The sequence below is a fragment of the Oryctolagus cuniculus genome, chromosome 2, assembly GCF_964237555.1.
Source record: "Oryctolagus cuniculus chromosome 2, mOryCun1.1, whole genome shotgun sequence".
NCBI classification, from domain to species: domain Eukaryota; kingdom Metazoa; phylum Chordata; class Mammalia; order Lagomorpha; family Leporidae; genus Oryctolagus; species Oryctolagus cuniculus.
The window spans coordinates 54299709-54325967 of record NC_091433.1 but is presented as its reverse complement, the minus strand read 5'-3'; the positions used below and the strand labels follow the sequence as shown (position 1 = coordinate 54325967).

General features: G+C 36.2%; 1 protein-coding gene across 1 annotated transcript in view; it reads right to left on the bottom strand.

Moving 5' to 3' along the window:
• Window positions 1–26259, bottom strand: part of GALNTL6 (polypeptide N-acetylgalactosaminyltransferase like 6) — a 1232148-nt gene that overhangs the window by 1065310 nt on the left and 140579 nt on the right. The gene's annotated exons all lie outside the window — the stretch shown is intronic.

The following is a 26259-nucleotide window of genomic DNA, read 5'->3' as shown; positions in this document are numbered from 1 at the left end:
TACTTGTCTTTTAATTAAAGTTCCCATGAATTTTTTGAAGAAATCCTCCTCTTTTTACATGTATCCCATCCTATCCTCCCAAATGCTTGAAATCATCCCTAGATTATTTATATAATGTAAGTCCTATGTAATATAATGTAAGTTCTATATAATTGTTATACTGCTTTATTTAGGGAATAATGACAAGAAAATAGTGTGTACATATTCAGTACTGATGCAAATTTCTTTGATCATTTTCAATCCATGGCTGTTCAGTGTGATGATGCAGAATCCTTAGCAACACAGGGGTAATTGTTTATGACTGATCACATATTCCTGGAACTTTTTAAAATGGTGAATATGCCATCATATTTCAATTTTTACCATGCTAATTATCTGTTTAAGTCTTCATTTCTTCTTGGAATATTCTGCTATGAAAATATATTGGTATATTTTCCTATGAAAATAACCCATCTCCTATAAATTTTCTAGTTTGTGGCCACAGATTTACCAACACAATATAGACTACAAATATTAATAAATATATTCAAGACAGAAACCCCAATTTGTCTTTTAATAAACTGAAAAATTATAATAGAATCCAAGAATGTGTCATAAGAGAAATTATGCAATTGTCAAGATGGGCGTAATCCAGGAAATCAATAAATAGTTTAATACTAGAAAATATATCAACATTCAAAAAAAAGATGCTCTGAATTTGCTTATGATGAAATTGCAACTTTCTCCCTATCATAGGCAGATTTCTCTTTGCTTCCTCAAAAATTTAGATATTGAGCTCCCCATCCCTATTATCTCAGAATGTCCTGTATTTCTAGAAAAGATCTTTAAGGAAGAAATTAAGTTAAAATGAGTTCATGAGGGAGACCCTTAATCCAATATATTTGCCAGTGTAAGAAGACGAAATTAGGATTCGAACACACAAAGGAAACAGAACATGGGATGACACAGAAAGATGATGGCCATCTACCAGTCAAGGGAGAGGCAGCAGGAGAAACCAGCCTTGGTGCCATCACCTTACCTTGGACTTCTAATCTCCACAAATGTGAAATATCAAATTTCTGTTGTTTAAGTCACTCAGTCTGTAATACTTTGTTATGAAAATCTTAGGCAACCGATACACTCTTGTTCCTTCTTTAATATTTATACATCCCCATATACTAATTCCATTGAAAATTGGGCACATCATTAACTTTTCAGTTCATTCTTAGGTAATAAATAGTGCTACAATTGCTCTAAGTCACAGCAGAAAGTCTGAACTACATAATAAATTCAACATATGAATCAACATACTTCAGCTGTCATTTAAATTTGAGACTTGTCCTCCTTCTTTTTCATGCCGATAGCCATAGTTAGCAGCTGTCTTATTAGTGAAAGGAAATGCAGCTGCCTTCTGCTCTCCATCTCACTGACCCCTTCAGTTTCTGGTTGCTGTTTTGAACATTACAGGAAGAGAGAAGAAAAGATTGGTAAAGTGTCAGGGTACTTCTGACGTGACTGGGCAGATTCTGTGCCCTCCTGATCTGAAAGAAGGTCAAAACTGATTTTCTCTCCTGGATATTTTTTATTATATTCTTTAGAGTTTGATTCCTAGGAAGCTTTCACTTGCAACTTTCATGTTATGGATGAAACTTTCCATTTGCTAAGCTATTCATTCACTTTTAGTCCATATCACATGGACTTGTGCTATTAAAGTTTTCCTTAAATGACCCACACCTATTTCTTAGAAAATATCCACATACAGTATTCCACAGAAACCCCTGCAAGTATAAGCTCACCTGAATAATCATAAAATCATAAAATCATAAAATCATCGATCCATTTGAGAAGTGCTACTCTTCTTTTAAACTTTACCAACAGTGGTTAGTAAATTGAAAGAGTTATTTAAGAGGTGTGCATTTGGTGCAGCAGTTAAGGTGCCACCTAGAATGCCCACATGCCATATTGGAATGCCTGAGTTTGACTCGTGGCTCTGCCGCTATTCCAGGTTTCTGCTAATATATAACCTAGGATGCAGAGGGTGATGCCTCAGGTACTTGGGAACCTGCCACCCACATGGAGTAGTTGGAATGAGTTCTGGCTCTGGGCTTCAGCCTGGCTCAGCTACTGCTATTTCAGGCACTTGGGGATGAAAGATCTATATATCTGTGTGTGTGTGTGTGTGTGTCTGATTCTGAGTTTCAAATAATTTTTTGACATAGAAGAGAAAATTGTTACATTTATTGAAAACAAAACCCCAAACTTGGCATACTGATCAGCACATAGGGGATGTTAACTAAATACTTTTTTTTTTTTTTTTTGACAGGCAGAGTGGACAGTGAGAGAGAGAGACAGAGAGAGAAAGGTCTTCCTTTGCCGTTGGTTCACCCTCCAATGGCCGCCGCTGCAGCCGGCGCACCGCGCTGATCCGATGGCAGGAGCCAGGAGCCAGGTGCTTTTCCTGGTCTCCCATGGGGTGCAGCGTCCAAGCACCTGGGCCATCCTCCACTGCACTCCCTGGCCATAGCAGAGAGCTGGCCTGGAAGAGGGGCAACCGGGACAGAATCCGGCGCCCCGACCGGGACTAGAACCCGGTGTGCCGGCGCCGCAAGGTGGAGGATTAGCCTATTGAGCCACGGCGCCGGCTTAACTAAATACTTCTTTGTAGATTAGATATTAATCTGTTATTTAGACACAGTAAGCAAAATTCCTTATTAGCCTGTTTGCCTGATACCTCTGCATTTTTACATCCAGGGGAATGTCAAAATTTGAAACTTAGAGGCAAACAGCAAACTAATTTATCTATGTGCCATTTCTCCTCTTGTAGTGAGGCAAAAATGTGAGGTAACACTTAATGTTGGTAGGAACTGAAGCTCTGCCCTGAAGTGTGTTTACTACAACTTAAAAAGTATTAGGTAGATACAACATATTGAAGTGAAATTAATTTTTAAGAAATATTTACTTATTTGAAAGTCCTAATTACAGTGAAAGGGAGAGACAAAGAGAGAGATCGTCCATCCGCTAGTTCAGTTCCCAAATGGCCTGCAACGGCCAGGTCTAGGCCAAGCTGAAGCCAGGAGTCAGGGGATTCATCTAGGTCTCCTAAGTTGGTGCAGGGGCTCAAACACTTGGGCCATCTTCCACTGCTTTCCCAGGAACATTAAAAGGGAACTGGATCAGAAGTGGAGCATTTGGGACTCAAATTGGTGCCCCTATGGGATGCCAGCACTGCAGATGGCAGCTTAACCTGCTATGCCACAGCACTGGCTCCAGCCAAATGAATTTTTAAATACCTTATCTGACATGTCTTTTTGCATGGAAACTATTAAGTGTTTACCCTGTATCAGCATCTTTTAAAAACAACATTTTATGGCTTAGCAGAAATGGTCATTGATCTCTGAATATTCATGTACTCTCCATTTTTTCAGTCCCCCTGGGATTAGGTAAACTCATGTGACTAGTTTTGATAAAATGACTATAAGCAGATAGGATATGAGTCACTTCCAAGATAAATCACTTAATAGCAGATGCAAAATCCTTTCTCTTCCCCTCTTAGCAATAATGGAGCAACATACATAAATGGTGGAGCCAAAGCAAAAGGAAAACCTGATCATTTGAGTCACTTCTTGGAAATGATTTTTGTGCGAATGAGAAATTGATTTGTATTCATAAAGTAACTGAGATTTTAAGTTTTTTTGCTACTGCAAAATGTAGCCAAACTGGATCAATACACACACATTTAGGGAAATATACTAGCTTGTAACATTTAATGTTACTGTATATGGTCAAATAGATGTATTTTTATATCTCCTGCTAGCAGTTTGCAAATGCAAACTATAAAATGATACCAAATATTCTGTTAAGGTCATATTAAGACATGTGTTAAAAGTTTCCTATTCATATATATTCCACATAAATTATGTGCATTAAGTCAATTAATACCTTAAAAAACTTCCTTTAGTCTCCAAAGAATTCAAAATGTTGATAATTTGAAGTGCTTTCTAAATTACATCTAAGGCATAACCATGATTTTACTAATTTCTTCTGTTGGACTTCCCATGTTTCAAAACTGAAGGTTGAGATACATTCAATTGTGTTATCTAAAGCAAAGGAAGTTCTCTTAAGAGGGTTTCTTTCATTCCTTGCTTTTGTCAGTTGCTTGTCCTTTTCAAGTCTGGCGCTTGCCCTTTTTACTGCACAGGATGCTTTTGGTCTCTCTTTTCTGTAGGGTATATTTTAAATGTTAATGCAGCACAACATCAGACCAATTTTGACTTTTTCTTTAAAACATTTTAGGACAATAATTCTGTATATTTTGCTACATACTTCTTATACAATTAATATTAATAGTTTCACCTATGTATATCTTCTCTCCCCTAAAGGAAAGGCACCAAGATTTTTTACTTTTTATTTAGGCCACACAGGGTCTGCGATGAGTACACGAAAAGCCATATAATAATTAGTCTTGGCTAGAACCAATATGATAACTGTGATATGGTTTAATGCATAAGAGAACAATTTTGAATCCAGATATCCTGGGTGCTACACCCAGCTCCATCTTAGACTAGTAGTATGACCTCTAGAAAATTATTTACTAAGCATCACTGTCCTAAAAGAGATGAGAATAAATGGAATAAGTTAAGAATAATTTTCAATGCAGTCTTTACTATCCATGGTTTTTATTGTCATTTTATGTTACTGGTTGACATTTTCCATTCAGTATTATATTTCCATAGAATATAATAGTTATAATGTATTGTAGAATTATTTTGCTACTAAAAATTATGAATGAATGTTTACTACAAAATTATGTAATTTCTCAATCTTCCTAAGAGACACGACAAAATTCAACAGTGAAATTATTTCAAACTAAATAAAGAAGATATTTTATTGGTTATATCACCTAAATATACATTGAAGTTATCATTTGCTTTATAAGTAAATCTAAACCATAATTTTAATAGTATAAGATTCTGAATTTTTTTCATTTATTATTTGGATTTTTTATGGATTATATGGATTTTTTATGAAAAGGCAAATAATCAAGTTCTGAAATGAACAGCATGCATCCAATATGTGGCAAGTCATTCTTAAAATGTATCACATTTATAAACAAGCTAATCATTACCTGGGAATGTGTTTTTCCCTTTTATGCTTATGCTACACTGAATTAGGAGAAATCTGACAAGGGACCAGTTGTGGTAATGTGGTAATTAAGGCTTGAACAGATGTCAGCATTAATAAGAGGCTCAAATGGAGTGTATGTAATAAATGGTTGCCTTTAGCTGCTATGGCGGGCCTGTACCATAGTAATGGTATCTGGAACTGGCTCTATCCTTGATAATGAGCAAATAGTTTATTTAAACTTTTGAGAAATTTATAAACCACCAGTATGTTTGCAGCTCAAAACTTGACTGATAATGAAGACTTTTAACATTCATAGTTAATTAAAACAAAGGGACAAAATTACAAAAACAAAATGGCTAATGGAAGAGTGTTTAAAACATAATATAAACATGGACAACATAATATCTAAAGGTAAGAATAATATTTCTTAGCTAAAGAGATTGACAAAAAAATTAACACATTTCAGTGATCAGCCTTTGATAAACTTGCAAGTAAATCAAAATCACTAATAATGTTTTAGCTATTGTGCCTTAGTACAACACATCAAAGTATATACTTCACAATGACATGTTCAAGAATCTTCCACTAGTTGGTGGAAAATCTTATTTTGTACCAAGCCAAATACAACAATCTATTCCTCTTTAATGCTCTATTGGGAAATACAAAAGAATTTTCTCCTCATCTTAAATTTCTTGATGAATATATTTAGTGTTCATGTGCCTCAAGGGAAAAAATTCACTCAAAAAAAGTCACTAAGTTAGTGGACAATCTTCTCTAAAAGTCTATAAAACCTTATAGTCCATAGTAGGGTCAAGTGCAATCTGACACTGGCAGCAACAAAGCTTTTCTGGGCCTAAAAACAGGCTTGGGAATGGGAGGATTGGGAATAATAGTGTCTTGATAATCATGGCATTCATATGTTTCCACAATAGAGATATCATTTTAAACATTTTTGCACATGCTCCAGGTATAGTCCAAACTGCTGAAAAATCAGAATCCTAATTAGTTAATTATTTTGCTATCAGCAAGCAAGAGATTCAGATATCCACATCTCATACATGAAGGAATTTATTTCATTTAGTTCATTGGCCCTTAGTTCAGCCTTTCTACTGGTTTCTCAAATAATTGTGATCAAGGTATAAAACTAGATTCATTGAGCATAGTGTTACGGCATACAGGTTAAGCTGTCTCTTGTGATGCTGGCATCCCATATAAGAGTACCAGTGCAAGTCCTAGCTATTCTGGTTCTGATCCAGCTCCCTGTTAGTGTGCCTGGGAAAGCAGTGGAAGATGGTCCAAGTACTTGGGCCCTTATCTTATGAAAAAATCATATGGAGTTCCAGGCTCCTGGCTTGAACCTGGCCCAGCTCCAGCCATTTGTGGCCATTTTGTGGATGAATCAGCAAATTGAAGATATTCTCTCTCTCACCCTGACACTCTGCCTTTCAAATAAATCTATTAAAAACCAGATTAGATGTCATCTTTCTTCAACTGTTATTTAATGAATTAATTATAAAATTAAAATATAAGATACTGACTTCCATAGGTATTTCATCTATGAATAATTGGCTGACAAAAATTTTCAAAATAACAGTTATTTAGCAAATTTTGGCTCAGGTTGTACTCTACATTAAAATTTATTTATGTTTCTTAATTCAAAAAATTATATTTTAGCAATTCAAGCATTAATTTACACTATGTGCTTATTTCAATAATTCTAAATAAATCTAGAATAATCAAATATATTTTTTGAGTTTTATATACATAAGCATGTCATTGTGAAATGAACAAAAGCTTGAGTAATTCATTGAAAACATACAGAATGATGAATTCATCCAATTCTCAAGGATCAAAAAAAGGAAAAACGCACTTTTACCTTGTTTTCACAACAAAACTTTTTTTTTTTTGACAGGCAGAGTTAGACAGAGAGAAAGGTCTTCCTTTTTCCGTTGGTTACCCCCCAAATAGCCGCTAAGGCCAGTGCACTGTGCCAATCTGAAGCCAGGAGCCAGGTGCTTCCTCCTGGTCTCCCATGCGGGTGCAGGGCCCAAGCACTTGGGCCATCCTCTACCGCCTTCCTAGGCCACAGCAGAGAGCTGGACTGGAAGAGGAGCAACCAGGACAGAACCCAGAGCCCCATCTGGGACTAGAACCTGGAGTACTGGTGCCACAGGTGGAAGATTAGCCAAGTGAGCCACGGTGCTGGCCCACAAAACGAAACTTTTAAAATAGAACTTTGAATATTGATATAAAGTTTATCAAATGTATAAGGAAAGGAGGACATTAATGCCATAGCATTAGTATTTCTAACGTGGAGAATTCTCAACTTACAATATTTTTGATTTTTGAGCTTTTTACTTTGCCATGGTGTGAATTCAACACTATTTGGTAGAAATTTTACTTTGAATTGTAAAGTTTGATCTTTTCCTGTGTTAGCAATTTGCGGTAGCATACTGTGTCATGATGCTTGGAAGGGAGTCATACCATCACAAGGATAAATTACTGACAAAGAGAATTATCTTTCTTGTGTATTTTTTTTTTTGACAGGCAGAGTGGACAGTGAGAGAGAGAGAGAGAAAGGTCTTCCTTTTGCCATTAGTAGGTTACATTTTAAGTAGATTTTCAATTTAGAATATTTATAACTCATGCAAGATGAGTTTTTTGGGAAGTGACCTCTTTATTCATAAAAATCATCTACATGTGTTATTTTACTGAACCTTTAACTATACCCAGAGATCCATCACTAATAATTCTTTGGTTACTGATTATATAATCACTGAAAGGCAAAAATTTACTAGAATTTAATATCTAAATAAGGAGATATTTCCACCAAGTGCCTTGGCCTAACCTCACATATGAGCATCCTGATGGCCAGGGTAAAATTCAAGTTCACACAAAGGGAATAGTGAAGCTCAGAATTTCTCTACAAGAACTTCAAATCTTCTGACCATTGCTTGTCCTGATCTGGGGATCTGAGTTTGTCTTTGAGAATTTCTACTGCAAATGTATATCTGAATTTAAGCTGAATCCACAATTTCCACTGGTTCTTTAAAGGGGGCTTGAAATTGTTACCATATGCAGACAATGACTGATTCCACTTACTTTTTATGTCTTTTAAATGTCAATCCATATTAATATGCTAAAATCAAAGACATTGTTAATTTACAATAGGACTAAGTTTTATAGGGTAATACTTGAAAAACAATGCTATCTTCAAATTAATATTAATATTAATAAAAAACATGCCATATTTAGAGGAGACACAAAATTTCTACTTAATTGTAGAATTACTAAAACAACTGATGATAAATAATTCTGTACAAATAAATCGTGAAGATGTTTTTCATAACATTTATGAATGGCAAGTAAAACTAATTAACATTATTTAATTAAGCCATGCATTGAGAAGACATATAGTGGTCTAAAGACACATGATGGTAGAATGATTGTCATGGGCCTTGTGTAATTAATTCATTTTAGTGGCTTTTATGCATCAATGTTTGGTGAGACGTACTATGGGATTTGAATTCTTGAAGTACTTTACAGGGACAACTGCTCTAAACAGAGTTATATAGAAAAGCTAAGGAGGATAGTAATATTTCCTATTTATTTGTATTCATTTGAAAAGGAGAAAGAGAAAGGGAGACATCTATCCTTCATTTTCTGTTTCTTTATCCAATGTCTGCAATAGCCAGTGCTGAGCCAGGCTGAACCCAGGAGTATGGAATTCAGTCAGGGTCTACCCCATACAGGGTACCAACCACTGGAACCATCACTCGCTACCTTCCAGGGTGCATATTAACAGGAAGTTGGACTCAGAAGCAAAGTCAAAGCAAACCTAGGCACTGCAATATGGGATGCCAGTGTCCCAGAGGGTACCTAACTGATTAAATAAAGTGATTCTTAACATGATACGAGAAGGTGTGTAGAAACTGTTAGGAAAGTGTAGAAGGCAAATCACCTGGGGATTATTTTGGAACAAGGAATAGCCTGAAAAGTGGAACACTGTAACTAAAAGTCTGACGAGAATGCAGAGTTCACTGAGTCAGAGAGGAGACTTTCAAAACTGCAGAATAGAAAAAATAAAGCAGCACTAGGACACATGATGAAATCATCACCTTCTTGGCCGGCGCCCGTGGCTCACTTGGCTAATCCTCCAACTGCGGCACCAGCACCCCGGATTCTAGTCCCAGTTGGGGCGCTGGTTCTGTCCCAGTTGCTCCTCTTCCAGTCCAGCTCTCTGCTGTGGCCTAGGAAGGCAGTGGAGGATGGCCCAAGTGCTTGGGCCCTGCACCAGCTTGGGAGACCAGGAGGAAGCACCTGGCTCCTGGCTTTGGATTGGCACAGTGCGCTGGCCTTAGCGGCCATTTAGGGGGTGAACCAACAGAAAAAGGAAAATCTTTCTCTCTCTCTCTCTCTCTCTCTCTCTCTCACTATCTAACTGCCTGTCAAAAAAAGAAAAAAAGAAAGAAATCATGACCTTCTAAATCTTGATGGGAATTGTGAATTTCCACTTAAATCAGCATGGACTGTGGGTTAAACAGCGTCTATCCAACATTCATGTCTTCTTGTAAATTCATGTGCCTTTCTTCAGAAATAGGGTCTTTGTATGTGCAATTAAGATTTAAAAAAACAAATGAGATAATATGGATAAAGTGGATCCTAAATGTAATGATAATATCTTTATGCAAGACAGAAAATATATAAACACAAAGAGGGAGGAGCTGTGAAGGCAAACTGGAGTGATGTGCTTACAAGACACAGATGCTAAAGATTAGCAGTAATCACCATAAAGTAGAAGAGGAGAATGAGACAGTTCCTCTCTACAGTTTTGTAAGAAAAGTATACTGATTTCACACTTTTGGTTTCCAGACCAAGAAAGGGAATAAATTTCTATTGTTTGAAGTTACCAGATTCATAGTATGTCAGCCCCGTGAAACTAATATGAATTCCATTGCAAGATTTGGAGTGGTGGGAATTCCAGAATTTAAACAGATTAATCTGGTACAAATGGTGAGAATGGAAAGTAGAGGGGACACGACAGATAGAAGACTACTATAGTTACCATTGCCATAACTAATGGCAGGAAGATTAGAAGCAGAATCAGAGTGAGGGAATGCAGCAGTGTTATTCTCCTGGGAGGTAACTGGAACCATGGGGAGGAACTCATGGTTGTCAGAACAATCAGGACATGACTCAGATATGTACTGCTTTGGGCTTAGCACGCTGACATCCTAAAATGTGTTGGGAGAGTCTGTACAATGAAAGGTAGTTAGTTCCACCTATAGTCCCATTACAATGATAAATAATGAAAACAAAATAAACAAAGAATCAAGTATCAAACATGAGACTTTGTTCATTGTACTCAAAGGTCTCATTCAGTAATGGACCTCATGCCTTTAGGGTATGCTTCTGAATAAGAAAAAATAAACAAATATAAGTAGGTAGCATAAATGCCTTAAATCAGGAAAAGTATCAAATTAGAAGAGAGCCATTTTTGCTCACATTACTCTGTTATTTTCCTTTCTTGGTTTATGAAACAAGTACAGAGCTGGCGCCGTGGCTCAATAGGCTAATCCTCCACCTGCGGCGCCGGCACACTGGGTTCTAGTCCCGGTCGGGATGCTGGATTCTGTCCCGGTTGCCCCTCTTCCAGGCCAGCTCTCTGCTGTGGCCCGGGAGTGCAGTGGAGGATGGCCCAAGTGCTTGGGCCCTGCACCCCATGGAAGACCAGGAGGAAGCACCTGGCTCCTGGCTTCGGATCAGCGCAGTGTGCTGGCCATGGCGGCCATTGGAGGGTGAACCAACGGCAAAGGAGCTAAAGGAGCTTCTTCCTTTCTCTGTCTCTCTCTCACTGTCCACTCTGCCTGTCAAAAAAAAAAAAAAAAAAAAAAGAAAGAAACAAGTACAAAGAAAATGTGACTTGAGTAATATAAGAATTGTCAAATAATAAATTAGTATAATAAATCATAAAATAGATGTGAAATTCATAAATAAAATTAAAAAGTGAAAAATAAAAATGAAATGCATAAAATAATAATTAAACAACATTTACTTCGAAAATTTTTTTCAATATGCTTACTCTAGCAGTGGCATTTCAAGTAGAACTGTATCTTGGAAAATAAGAAGCCATTAGACTCATAAGGCTGTTATCCTGGATATAAAGAGCCAATGGCTTAAGGAGAATAGATGGAAACTAAGCTGAAATATTAAGGATTATATTTCTGGAAGGCCACGATTCTTCATTCATGGCAAAGCCCAAATAAGAAACAAGTATAGTTTTGACATTCAACACAGTATCACATGCTCAAGAGCAGGCACTTGTTTATAATCTAGTACCTTCCTTTTTTTCAGAAAACTGAACACACATTTAATAACATGGTATCAGTTATATAAAGCTTTCCAGGACTTCAAAAAGTAATGAGAAAATATAAGTGGATAAGTAGTGGTTATTTTTAAAATACATTTAGAATCTTTCTTACATATCATCAGATTTTGCTCATATTCTTAGCTATCTTCCTAAAAGTAATTTCCTACTAGTAAATTATTGAAATGGCATCTATTTTCTTAGAGCTATTTTGGGTATCTTATGCCAGGCTATCGTATTAAAATTCTTAAAAAATTACAAGAATAATATTTCAAGGCTGCTTTCTTATAAAAATATTTATCTTTATTAATTTGAAAGATATAATGATGGAGTAAGAGAAACAGGGAAAGAGCAATCATGCCTCTGATGATTCACTTTTCAAATGCTCACAATAGCCAGGGATGGGCTAGGTTGAAGCCAGGAACCCAGAAATGAATCCTGATCTCCCATTTAGTTGGTAGGTACACAGTCCTTGACCAACTGCTGCTGTATCATTAGTGGTGTTGGGGGATCGGCACAGGTTATAGCTGGTAATGCCACATCCTGCAATGTAGGCGTCCCATATAGGCGCTGGTTTGAGTCCTGGCTGCTCCACGTCCAATCCAGCTCTCTTGCCATGGCCTGGAAAAGCCGTGGCAGATGGCCCAAGTAATTAGGTCCCTGCACCCACATGGGAGACCTGGAAGAAGCTCCTGGCTCCTGGCTTCGGATCAGGGCACCCCCAGGCATTGTGGCGATTTTGGGAGTGAACCAGCGAATAGAAGACCTCTCTTACTCTACATCTGCCTCTCTTTAACTCTGCCTTTCAAATAAATAAATAAATATAAAGAGAGAGAGAGAGAGAGAGAGAGAGAGAGAGAAGGAGGGAGGTAGGGAACGAGGAATGGAAGAAAGGAAAGAGGTGAAATCCAGGACTGCTGAGAAAGCAAATGATTTTTTTTTTTAAAGGTGGTGTTGGGACTCCATTCCAAACACTCACATAAGGAATGATGACATCCCAGGCAGCAGCCTAACCTACTGTGCCACAACGCCTGTCTCCAAGATTTTTTTTTGAGAGAAAGTTTATAATAGCTCTGACCAGAAAGAAAAACTAAAAGCTGGAATCATTCTATTTGGTATTATACATGTAGACTCCACCACTCTGTTTTGCTGTTTGGACTGAATCTACCAAATAAAAATAATGGTAATGGTGAATGAGTATTTTTCCTCCCTTTATTTGAATTTATTTCTGAAGCATCTTTCCCTAATTTACTCTAGCCAAATGCAATATTATTTACAGATAGATAAGAATGATGATTGTTATTGTGCTGGCTTTTCCTCGATGCAATTCATATTGCATATTGTTTATTATACATGTATAGCAAAATAATTAAAAGACAGGTCCTTTCTTAATAAAGCTGCACCCAGTGCAGAGTGATAGGTGATGTAGTGTAGGTTGGTTTCACCAGGAAACAGACACTGATAAGAGTTTCATCCACAAGGAGTTTACTAAAAAGGAAGTGGGTAAAAGAAAAAAATATATACAGGGCTGTGATTCAGTCATAACAGACATCGCTCAACCCAATAAGGAAGCCTGAAGTTACCCCATTTTTTGGAGGAAAGGTTGAGCCTTGGAATCCCTTCATTGGCCAATCAATTAATGTTAGCTGCATCAGGGAGTGAGATAAAGGCTGTAGAGTAAGGAAGCTTTGCCCGTTGCAGGGCAACTTCCAGAGCAAACTCCTAGCTTGAGATGTCTGTTGACAGTGCCTCCTCCAACCGTGAGAACAAGTGATGCAATCCTGAAAGGCAACCAATGTGGCATCTCACTGAGACAAATGTTCAACTTCATATGAGTGGTGTTCTTGAAGGATCACAGAAACGAGTGAAAAGACAATACAAGTATGGTCAAATGACAGGAAATACCAGGTGAAAGGCTGTATGAATGAGCAAAGGAGCAGATTCACGGATATTCTTTACAACACCTTTGAAACAGTCCAGAAAAAAAGCATTCCATATTTCTGCCTTCAAAATGTACAGAAATCCACAGAAAATTTTCTCCTAAAGGATCGTTTTATTATTTTGTCTCTTTCTTTGTTAAGTTTCAGTCTATAAAGCAATGCTATTGAATGCAGCTTTTGTGTCCGTTGGTTGTTAAGGACTATCAAATGTCATTGGTGCTAATGTTGACTTATTAAGATGGAACTAGATCTATTTGGGTAAGAAATGATGTATTTAGAATTAGTTTTTTGCTACTCTTTAGGACTAAGGTGATACGTCTATACAGACAACTGAATGGTTTATTTAAAATAACTCAATGGTATAAAGTTAGCTGTGTATATACATGAACAGCTACCTAATTCACACAGCTTATTTTTCTTTTCTCACTTGTTTCCCTTTTGGAAGCTAGTAATTTACAACTATTTAAGTCACTTTATACTCTAAAAGCATAAGTAAGAAGTTTCAGATCATTTTCTAAAGTTTCAATATAAACCCATCCACTATGTAAACTAAAACTGCACTCTTTTATAACACAGAACAGGAAGACCTATGTTACTGGTGTATTCTTAGCTATATTACATTCTATGTTGTTGAACAGATTGGAAATTTATAGCATTAACAAAAGAAGAATTTTTCTGTCTGTGATATTTAGCCTCTTTTCACAAATGTAGAATACTGTGATTCTATGAATTATGGCAGATTTCTAGGTGATGAACATCTCAGATTGCGTTCTTTAATTACATTTCACTTAGTTATTTCTCCACTGACAATGGAAGAGACAAAAGCCACTAAACTTACAATGTCAATTAAATGTGTATATAACCTGGGTACTCCCATCACCATATTTCTTCTTTTTTTTTTTTTAAAAAAAGATTTATTTTATTTATTTGAAAGTTAGTGTTACAGAGAGAGGTAGGGACAGAGAGAGAGAGAGAGATCTTCCATCCACAGGTTCACTCCACAGATGGCCACAATAGCCGGAGCTGTGCCGTTCTGAAGCCAGGAGCCAGGAGCTTCCTCCAGGTCTCCCAAGAGGGTGCAGGGGCCCAAGGACTTGGGCCATCTTCTACTGCTATCCCAGACCATAGCAGAGAGCTGGATCGGAAGAGAAGCAGCAGGGACTAGAACTGGTGCCCATATTAGATGCTGGCACTGCAGGCCAGGGCTTTAACCCGCTGCGCCACAGCACCAGCCCCATCATAGTATTTCAACATCAGATTCTGCACTTTTCTGCAATGAATATTTTTTTAACTTTCTGAGTGAGGTTCTAAAAATCCTTCTGATAAACAGCATCAACTTCTTTCATTCTAGAACAGGAAACCATTTCTGTAAGCTTTCAACTTCTTTAGAATATAAATTATATTTTTTTCTCAAACAGAATAAGCTTATGTATAATTAATCATTGAAAAACCACTCTTGGGGTCAGCATTGTGACAAAGCAGGTAAAGCTGCCACCTGTGAAGTTGACATCCCATCTAGGCTGCTGTTCATGTCTAAAGTACTCGACTTCTGATCCAGTTGTCTGCTAATGAACTATAAAAAACAGCAGAAAATGGCCCAAGAACTTGGGCCCTTCTGCCTACATGGGAGATGCTGATGAAGATTTGGCTCCTGGCTTTGGCCTGGCCCAGCATGGCCACTGCATCCATCTGGAGAGTGAACCAGCTCATGGAGGAGACTCTCCCTCCCTTTCCGCCCCCTTTCTCTTTCTCTCTCTTTCTCTGTAACTCTGACTTTCAAAACAAATACATACATTTTTTAAAAAAAAGAAAAAACACTCTATTTTTTCTTCATTGTATTTCACCATTAAATTTCTTGTGTGTTTTTGTTTGTTTGTTTTTAGTACAATTTGATTCTGATTTTGTTTCCTTCACATTATGGACAGTGTTATAAAGAGTAGCCAATCTCCAAAATAGAGGACAGGGACTGATATTGTGGCATAACGGGTAAAGTCACTGTCTGCAAAGCAGGCATCCCATATGGGTGCTGGTTTGTGTCCCATCTGCTCTGCTTCTGATACAGCTCCCTGATAATTGTCTTGGAAATACAGTGGAAGATGGATCAAGTACCTGGACTCCTGCCACCAACACAAGAAACCTGGAAGAAGTTCCTGGCTCCTGGCATCAGTCTGGCCCATTCATAGCCAATGCAGCCATCTGGGAGAGTGAACCAGCAAATGGAAGATCGATCTATCTATCTATCTATCTATCTATCTCCCCCTTTCTCTCTGTAACTCTTTCAAATAAATAAATAAATCCTAAAAGAAATAGAGGTCACAGATTTAAGCTATAGCAACTGAAGGAAGTCACATACATGAAGTCTAGTACTACAGGTCTCCATCACAGAGACAAAAATAAATTTATAATGCTTTCTAGTTGAACATGTATTAAGTGGGATAACAAAAAGAAAAAGTGAACAAGATAAACAGCAACCAAATTCCTTACAAATGTTTTTCAGTTGAAAAAAAATAATATCATTTTTGTGGTTACTTTGCTTTCTAGTCTCTAAACTCCATCTAAGGAAAAGATGGACTGGGAAGGTCTTAGAAATGGCCTTTGTGTTTTTCTTCTAGTCACTGTGCTTTCTGAAAAGAGATTTTCTTTATTTTACATCAAACATATCCTTCACTTCCACTTAAATGCTGGCATCGTCACATGAAGGAACTGTTTATTTCAGTCAGTTATTTGAACATTGGTAAATTGCTCTAAGGGAATCAGCTCCTCATCACAAATACTTTTTTTTTCAAAGATTTATTTATTTATTGAAAGTCAGACTTACACAGAGAGAGAAGGAGAGGCAGAGAGAGAGAGAGAGAGAGAGAGAGAGAGAGAGGTCTCCCATCTGCTTGTTCACTACCCAGTTGGCCACAATGGCTGGAGCTGCGCCGATCTGAACCCAGGAGCCAGGAGCTTCTTCCGGGTCTCCCACACAGGTGCAGGCACCAAAGGACTTGAGCCTTCTTCCATTGCTTTCCCAGGCTATAGCAGAGAGCTGGATACAAAGTGGAGCAGCTGGGACTCGAACCACGCCCATATGGGATGCTATCACTGAATGCAATGGCTTTATCGGCTAGGCCACAGTGCCGGCCCCACAAATAGTTTTTTTAAAGAAAAAAGAATCTAGAGGAAGACACCCCACCACACATAAAAATATTAAATCCAATTTTTCCATTAATGTAGTTATAACTCTAATTGAAAACTAAATAGCATAAAATATTTTAGAGTTATTAACAGAATTCTATTTTAAAGTTATCATATTTAAAATAGCTGTACTTGCTCATGAATTTCTAAGACAACATCATCTTTAAATTCCACTGCTCAGACTAAGTAACTTACTTAAGGGAACATTGTCTAATGATTAACTCATTAAATTGTCTCTAGTCATTGGAGGCAATGAATTTGCAACTGCATTAAAACTTTTCCCAAATATATAATTACTTGCATTCCAAATTCTATTTTTTGTAGACTACATATGAGAGGTCTTCAAAATGTTTATGAAAGTGCATATTATGAAAAATCTATGCTTGAATCTCAAATATTTTGCATAAAAATAAACTTAGAGGGGTCAGTTTTGTAGTGTAACATCTCCTTGGGATGTCAGCATCCCATTTGAGACCTGGTTGTTCCACTTCTGATTCAGCTCTCTGCCAATGTGCCTATGAAATGAGTGGAAGATGGCCCAAGTCCTTAGGTCCCTGCCTCTCACTTAGGAGCTGGTTCACACTTCAAATGGCCCCAATGGCCTAGACTGGGCCAGGCCAAAGCCAGGAGGCTGGAACTCCATCCAGGTGTCCCATGTGGGTGGCAGGGACTCAAGAAATTGACTCATCTTCCACTGCTATCCCAGGAGCATTAGTAGGGAGCAAGATTGGAAGTAGAGTAGCCAGGATTTGAATAAGCATTCATGGGGGATGCTGGTGTTGCAGACAACTCTAAGCCACAACACCAGCCCCATTATATTAATATGGCTTCAATTATAAAATTTGATCTTAAAGTTCTTCCTTAGGTTCAATATCATTTTTATTTTATTTAATTGTCACATAATTGTGACAATTATTTTATATTTTCTAGGCTAATAATTATTTTACAATATTCATTTTTGCATATTTATTTTAAAAGCTGTTGTTAAAGGCAAGAGATTACAAGTTTCCTTAATGAAAGAAACAAGACATTACTATCTAAAAATTTTGATGCTTTATTTAACATTGTCAGATATTAAAATTGTAAAAATAATTAATTTTAATTCAAAAGTCAAATATAAAATCACTATAACAAATTTGAATCAAAGAAATGTGGATAGTGGAGTATAGAATCACTATAGAGTACTACTGTTTATCAATGGAACATGTTTTCATAGTTGATATAGGAATACTGGAAAGATTTTAAACATCTAGACTATAAAAAGAGTTGACATTAGTCTGCAAAAGACATTTTCATAGTTTATTTTCTAGCTAATAAGGTACATAATCCAACGCAAATCTACTTCAAAAATGTTATTACTTAACTATTCACAGTAAACTATGATCTTGGAAACTATATAATACAGATCTATGCAGTAATAATATAGAACAAACATCACTTTCAACATTTCATTTTTCTATATATATAGATATAAGCAATTTGTATCTTTATTTAAATATATCTTTATTGATACATGTTAAAGAAACCACTTTATATTATTGTCTGAGTACAAAAATTCCCTCTCAGTCAAGTGATATAAATAAGGATACCCAAATTTGTTTAAATGCTTGTGTATTTCTCTGTGGTATTAACACTGTTATCTTACTTTAATCTCACAATCAACCTTTGATATTTGTGGATACCACAAAGGATTATAATGTCAATTCAGACTTGAGTTAATCAGAGATCTTGTCCAGGTTCAAAATGTATGTATAATTTCAAGGATGACAGGAATCACCAAGGACAAGAGAGGAAGGGATAGTTTCAGAATATCTGATAAAAATACGCAGTTTTCTTCTTAAAGCATTAAAATAGTGTGTGGTCTGGATTCCATATTATTTACTTTTTAAATTATAAAATATGGCTATTTTGTATGCAGATTGTTTCATTATTTACATGCTATTTTGTGCTTAGATTCACGGTTTGGTTTTCATAAGCAACCCAATATAACTAAGTGCATCTGGCTACAGGAAAATAACAGGTAAGGATTTTCAGCAGAAAATACCATTAGTTTTTGAAAATTATGTTGATGTGTTTACAAGAATATCTAACTAGCTAATCACCCCCTCATGGGTATTCCTCCTTTCAATAAGAGAAAACAGATTACAGATTTGCTGTTTTACTGTTGATTGTGCAAGGATCAGACCTGAGCTGATGAAGAGTAAGAGGAAGGCAGACAGAGGTTATTATAAATTAAAGAGTTAGAATTCATAATTAGGTTTTAAAAAATGTCAAAATATCTTGAAAATCAGAAAATAGTTTTCTGGTTACAATTGTGGAAGCTAAAAAAGAAAATAGGTATTCCTTCATATATTTAATCAAGATGACATCCTCTCATATTTTTGTTCTTCCTTTTTTAAAGTTGTCACTAACAAGGTTGGCTGTCAATAAATTTTAGTTACTAAAACACAGAGCATTGTCACTGACAGCGACCAAGGTGAGTAATGTTACCTTTGGTTTTAAAGTTTCGTAGACTAGAGTATAGAGCTACAGATATAAATAGTTTTACAGCAACGTTTTTGCACCAAAATTGCTTGAGGAAAACTTACATTGTAAATTTACTTCACTATCCATTCCTGTATTATCTTAACCAATATTTATTAAGTTCCTATATATCTGACACTACACCAGGCTCTGAGATTACAGAGATTAAAGGGACAGTATTATCTGTTTCATAAAACCGGAAAAGGCTTTTTTTAAGAAAACAGTTTTTGCAGAGACCTGAAAGATGACCAATAATTGGAAAGAAGACAAATTAGGAGAAGGAGCATTCCCAACAGTGAGGGCCTAATGCATGAGGGCCTTGAATCCAGAGGAAGATGCCTGATGTGTTTGCAGACCTAAGAAAAATCAGTATCTTAGTTCATTTTTCTGTTGATACAAAAAAAAAAAAATAGACACTGAGTCGTTTATAAAGAAATGAAGTTTATTTCGGCTAATGGTTCTGCAACCTAGAAAGCTGAAGATCCAGTGGACACGTCTGGTAGGGGCCATATGCTGCCTCAGAGAGTAGAGAGGCTCATGAGTGTCAGTAGAAGAGACAGAACACATTGCTTTATAACAATCTACTCATGTGGTGCTTAGTCCAGTCTCAGGAGAGATAACTAATAGGACATAGAATTAATCTATTCAAAAATTAATCGATTCAAAAATGCCCAGCCCATATCACCCAAACATCTCCTGAGAGGCCCCAGCTCCTAGCACTGCCACCATGATGAATTAAGCCCCAATTCTGATGTGATCATTTTTCTCACCTTCAACAAGACTCCTTTTGGTTAAGGAAAATGAATGTACTTAAATAGTGCAAACACATTTAGAAACATTTGTCATACATATAATTTTAAAGATTCAGCATAATGATCTTAACATATAAATTCATATTCAAGGAATTCTTTATATCAAAATAGAGCAAACAAACTCATAGCAACATTATAGTAAAATTCCTGAAAATTGAAAATAAAGGAAATTAAATTTAACATTAATATTCAAAAGATCTTATTTTTAGAAGTTGCCTTTATTGGTGCCCCAGGAAGGTTGATAGTGGATGTCTCATAAAAATGATGGACATTAGAAGGCAATGGAATGATGCTTACATGCTCAAAGAAAACAACTACCAACTAGGCTTCTATACTCATTTGAAGAAACTTTTGGAGAATAAAAAATATTAAGGTCACACTATTAATGCCAATACATTTGAAAATAACAGGAATTAAATAGAAAAAAGTTTAAAATCATTTGCCAAAGCTGTGAGCAGGAAATTAAGAAACCTTAATAAGTTTATGTCTATTAAAATATTGAATCTATTATTATATATATTCTCCTCTTTATCTAACTCACTGTCTCTCTTTTCCTTTCTCTCACTTTCCAAGCACCGGTGATGCTGTGGCTAATTATTCCAAATATGTAAGAAATCATTTAACTATTCTTTTTTTTTTTTTTTTTTTTTTTTTTTGACAGGCAGAGTGGACAGTGAGAGAGAGAGAAACAGAGAGAAAGGTCTTCCTTTGCCATTGGTTCACCCCTCAATAGCTGCTGCGGCCAGCGCGCTATGGCTGGCACACTGTGCTGTGCTGAAGCCAGGAGCCAGGTGCTTCCTCCTGGTCTCCCATGTGGGTGCAGGGTCCAAGGACTTGGGCCATCCTCCACTGCACTCCTGGGCCACAGCAGAGAGCTGGACAGAAAGAGGAGTGACCGGGACAGAATCCGGTGACCCAACCGGGACTAGAACCCAGTGTGCCGGCGCCACAGGCAGAGGATTAGCCTATTGAGGCACAGTGCGGGCCACTTTAAACTAATCTTACACAAAGGCTTTCAAAGAATAGGATAAAGATTAGTCGACAGTATATTTGACAAAGACGTTAAAATCTTCTTCATGAGCATCAAGGCATAAATCCCACTAAAATAATATAAAATTGTATAAATTAGTGTTCACATTTAAAGGATTTTTAAATTCAAGGTAAATAAATTTCATGTATTTCATATATATGGATAAGAAATACACTGATACTTCCTACCCTACCCTCTCTACCACCCACACTCCCACCCTTCCCCCCTCCTCTCTTATTCCCTCTCTATTTTTATAATGATTTAATTTCAGTTTACTTTATTCTCATAAGATTAATCTTACACTAAGCAAAGAGTTCAACAAATAAGGCAAGAATAAAAAGATTACGGGGCCGACGCCGCGGCTCACTAGGCTAATCCTCCGCCTTGCGGCACCAGCACACCGGGTTCTAGTCCCGGTCGGGGTGCCGGATTCTATCCCGGTTGTCCCTCTTCCCAGCCAGCTCTCTGCTGTGGCCAGGGAGTGCAGTGGAGGATGGCCCAAGTACTTGGGCCCTGCACCCCATGGGAGACCAGGATAAGTACCTGGCTCCTGCCATTGGATCAGCGCGGTGCGCCGGCCATGGCGCGCCGGCTGTGGTGGCCATTGGAGGGTGAACCAACGGCAAAGGAAGACCTTTCTCTCTGTCTCTCTCTCTCTCACTGTCCACTCTGACTGTCAAAAAAAAAAAAAAAAAAAAAAGATTACGGTTGTTCCTCAACGGTAAAGACAAGGGCTGTAAGCAATCATCAAATCTCAAAATGTCAATTTCACTCCTATACATTATATTTTTGGGTACTCTATTAGTTGGTACAGTTCAGGGAAAACACATGATATTTGCCTTTTTGGGTCTGGCTTATTTAACTAAGTATAATAGTTTCCAGTTGCATCCATTTTGCTGTAAAAGACAGGATTTCATTCTTTTTTACAGATGAGTAGTCATATGATATAGACAGATAGGTAGATATAGATATATGGAGAGTTAAATATAGATATAGATATAGATTTATCACAATTTCTTTATCCACTCATCAGTTGATGGATACCTGCATTGACTCCAAAAATTACCAAAGGGAAGTTCTCATGCTTAGAACTTTAAAGGAAACAGAGAAAAGATAGTATTAGCTTAATATCATATCATATTATTAGATAGCATAAATTGATAAAGGCAAGCTATATGTATCTTAATTTCATATTATGTATTTGTGTATAGCATAAATTGATAAGGCAAATTATACATATACTTAATTTCATATTATGCATTTGTGTGTATAATAACACACATATTTAAAGTGTTATTTATTAAAATACATTTTTGCAGAGTATCCAAACACACACACACACATACACACACACAAATACATATTCTAAAAGCCTAGTATCAAGTACCAGTCTCCCCACTGTCAATTTTACCTCAGCTTAATTTACAGGCACAGTATGAATTTACTTTCAGGGTCAGAAACAGTGACATATCTAAATTACTTCATAAACTACTTATTACAGTTTAGAATTGAAGTTTCCCCATTTTCAGAGCTAATAAAAGCTCAACATTAAGTTCTTGCACTCATGATGAGTACCACAGGCTCATCCCCCATAGTTGTTTCCCTTCCTGACTCTGACAGCTCAGGAGAAATGAAACTCTGTGCCATTCACTGTCATACTTTTTCCCTAAAATTGAATTTTTCAACAGATGATTCTCTACCAACTTCTTTCACATATGAAAAGTAAACTGTAACATCTTTGTTGCTGTGGTGTATATGATATATTACTTTATTCCCTCATATCTCATTATTATACAAATAAAATTGAGAGCTTGAGTGAAACGGGGGAGAAAAGGGTATTATATGAAAATATATGATACTTATAGGAAATTTCTCAAGGGCAAGTTATTACAGCCTTCTAATATGGTCACTAAGAGAGTTTGATAAGCACAAGCAGAATTGATCAGTTAACTAAAATTCATAACCAGAGATGTTTGTCGGACTTTCTATAGTTTCATGTTTTTAAGTTGGTAGGACATATGTATTCTGAAAGGAACTAGAATATAACCCAGATCATGTCACATATAGGTAGCCAGTAATGTGAGCTGATTGAATAATGCAACTTCTACTTACTGGGTCAAGCAGATGAGAGGAAACTCAGCCATGCTGATTTTAGGCTCTTTGTACAAAGGACTGGAGGATAAGGGAGTGAATTAAGCAGCCATTTGTCTCCCTACATATTGTGTGTGTTGTTTTGATAATTTACAGCTCCCATCACTTCGATATAAATACGGGCAGTAAAACAATTCAAGTTCTTCCCAAAATAAGTGAGAGAGAAGGGAGAGAGGTATTTGATGTGAGGAAGGAATCTGTTATCTGTTATATATGTATCTCAACAAAGCAGAAAAAGTTAACCCTAAAATACTTAGTGTGGATATTTCTTTACTCAATATATAATTTATATATTCATTCCAGAGCAAAATTTCTAAACTCTGCTAGATGCAAGAAATTAATATTTGCTGCAAATATGTTATTTTTCTTTTCTAAAAGATTATTAACATCACACAAATTAAGAGAGTATGTGAGGGAGCTAAAGCAGTGAATTACATGTGAAAGTAAAGAAAGGAGCTGAAGTTTTGTACACATGAAAAAAAGAGATTATGGATAAGAATTTTAAAGAGAAAGTCGGGGAGTGGATTGTTCATGCACACTGAACAAAATATTTAATTATGAGAACAATTTTGAAGAATGAAAGGTGACATATTAGCCAGTTTTCTCCATTGTTCTGCAATTCTATCTACAAACACCTCACATAACATTGCCTGGCCACAGGAAGGTTTAAATGAAAACAAAAAATTTCCTTTGTGCTTAGGAGCTTTAATATTTATATTTTTTAAATCCACTCTATATTCACAGGCTGAATTCACCACTAACTATAACACTGAACAAGCAAAAAGTAGGAAGACCATGGTTCCACAGACGTACAAAAAAAGGCTAAAAACAATAATCCTCTCACAAAATGTCCAATTCATTTCTATACTTTTTTTATGTTCTATGTTAACTGCCACATATCAGAGAAAACACAAGCTATCTGTCTTTTTGAGACTGGCTTATTCCACTAAGTATAATATTTTCCAGTTGCATCCATTTTGTTGTAAAATATAGGATTTCATTCTTTTTATGGATTAATAGTATTATATATATTAGTATATATATATCACATTTTCTTTATCCTAGTCTTCAGCTGTTGAACATCTGGATTGATCCCTTCCCTTAGCTATTGTGAATTGAGCTGCAACAAACATGGGAATATAAATAACTCTTTCATACGCTGATTTCATTTTGTCTAGATAAATTTCTAGGAGTGGGACGACAGGGTTATCTGGTAGATTTATTTTAGGTTTCTGAGGAATTTCTATACTGTCTTCCATAATGGTTATCCTAGTTTAAATTCCCTTGTACTTACTAAAATATCTCGTGTGCTTCACAGGATTTTCCCTACTTTCCTCTTCACTCCAGCTTCATCCCAGACCTTATTGTCCAGGCTCTTTCTGCCCTTCCTTCACACATGCCAGCTCTTCTTCCTCCAGAGCTTTGTACCAAATCTTCTCTGATTTGTGAATGTTCCCCATGATTCTCTGCACTTTGCAGAGCTGTCCCATTCTACTCCTGACATTGAAGAGGCCATCTCTGACCATAGGTTTAAAGTAAGTATCTCATCACTTGGTTTATTCTCTTCATAATGTGTGCAACATCTGCAAATCATCTGCCTCCAAATTTTCTACAAGCTTTCAGCTTTTCCCAAGAAAATATGAGTTTTATGGGGTTTATTGAATGCTTACTATGTAACGCATTATTCTTAGAGTTAGAAATAGAAAGATGAATAATATATACAAAACATTAGGATGTGTGCCTGCTGGGTAACAGGAAGTTAGAAAACTCCATCCACGAAGTCCTTAAGAGAAAAAAATTAATGAATATGTAAAAACAGCAAGTAGACAATATTTTCACAAAAGCACAGAAACACTATTTAAACTTCTTCCTGTTTTATTTGTTGCCCTAGTTATTTAATTTCTTGGTACTTTTAGACTTTCTTAATATGAAAATAGCCCTTAATAAGAAAATTCATATCTATTATGAATCTTTGGCATTTTGATTTTGTAAATATATACTTATTATAGAGGGGACTTCAATATTTAAGAATGAAGTAAATAGCAGACATCAAGGCAGCTTCAAATGTTTTAAAGTTTTATTTGAATTACATATTTTGCATTCATATAACCTAGCTTCCTAATTCTGTTCTTTTAAACTGACTGGATATGTAATAACCTCATTTTATTGTTAGGTTACTAATAAAATATTTATAAATATAATGTAAACTTTATTATTATGCCTGCATTATAAACATAATGTTTAATTACATGTGGTTGCCTTAAGATTGTTCAGAAGTATTTTCCTATCTGGACTACAATGAAAGCAAAAGGTTTGTGGTATACACCTCCAAAATAAAGTGATGTTTTTATATCTGGAAGCAAATTTTGACCCAAAAGTCACAAGTCAGACTTAGAAACAATTAAATATGATTCTGCTTTGTCTTCAATGTGCCTTTCACTCTGTTTATAATACTGTCTTTAAGTGTCATAACCTAATCTGCAGACTCTAAGAACAAAGATCATTTATATATATCATGTTATTATTTAATTCTTTAAGAACAGAGTGTTTCCAGAGAAAAAGAAAGTTTCTGTTTGTTATATATGCCAATAAAATACTAACACCAGTGTCTATGTACTTTATAGAACTTGCATGAAAATGAATGGGTGAATCAATAAACATCGATTTTAAAGTTTGATTTTATTTGTGACTTGGGAGTCATGTCCAATTTGTATATTTCACAATACTCTTCATTGTGTTGTTGCTTTTCTTTGTGATTTCATCTAGTAGCTATTAATCTTGTGTTATATCTTAAATCCTCTGAGGAACAAAAGGGAGAATTCTAAACAAGTCAGAATATCCCCACAAGTACCTCTTATTGGACATATAAATGCTTGAGTGTACACCCAGGAGTCATCTTTAATGCAGATTCTGAGCCAATTATATTACAAACATCTGTTTCAATGATGCTTTTTGAAATAAATTTTAGAATCTAAATATCAACACACTGAGTGTCTAGAGAGTTGGTTGTAACAGGGAAATTTTATGCTCTTTAAACATTCTGTTCAAATAAACACTTAGGAGTTAGGCTGGTTATTGAAATTTCATAGTCTAAATACGAGCACTCATTCCAGCAATCGTCTCAGGAAGCAATTACCTAGGGTAGTACTTTCG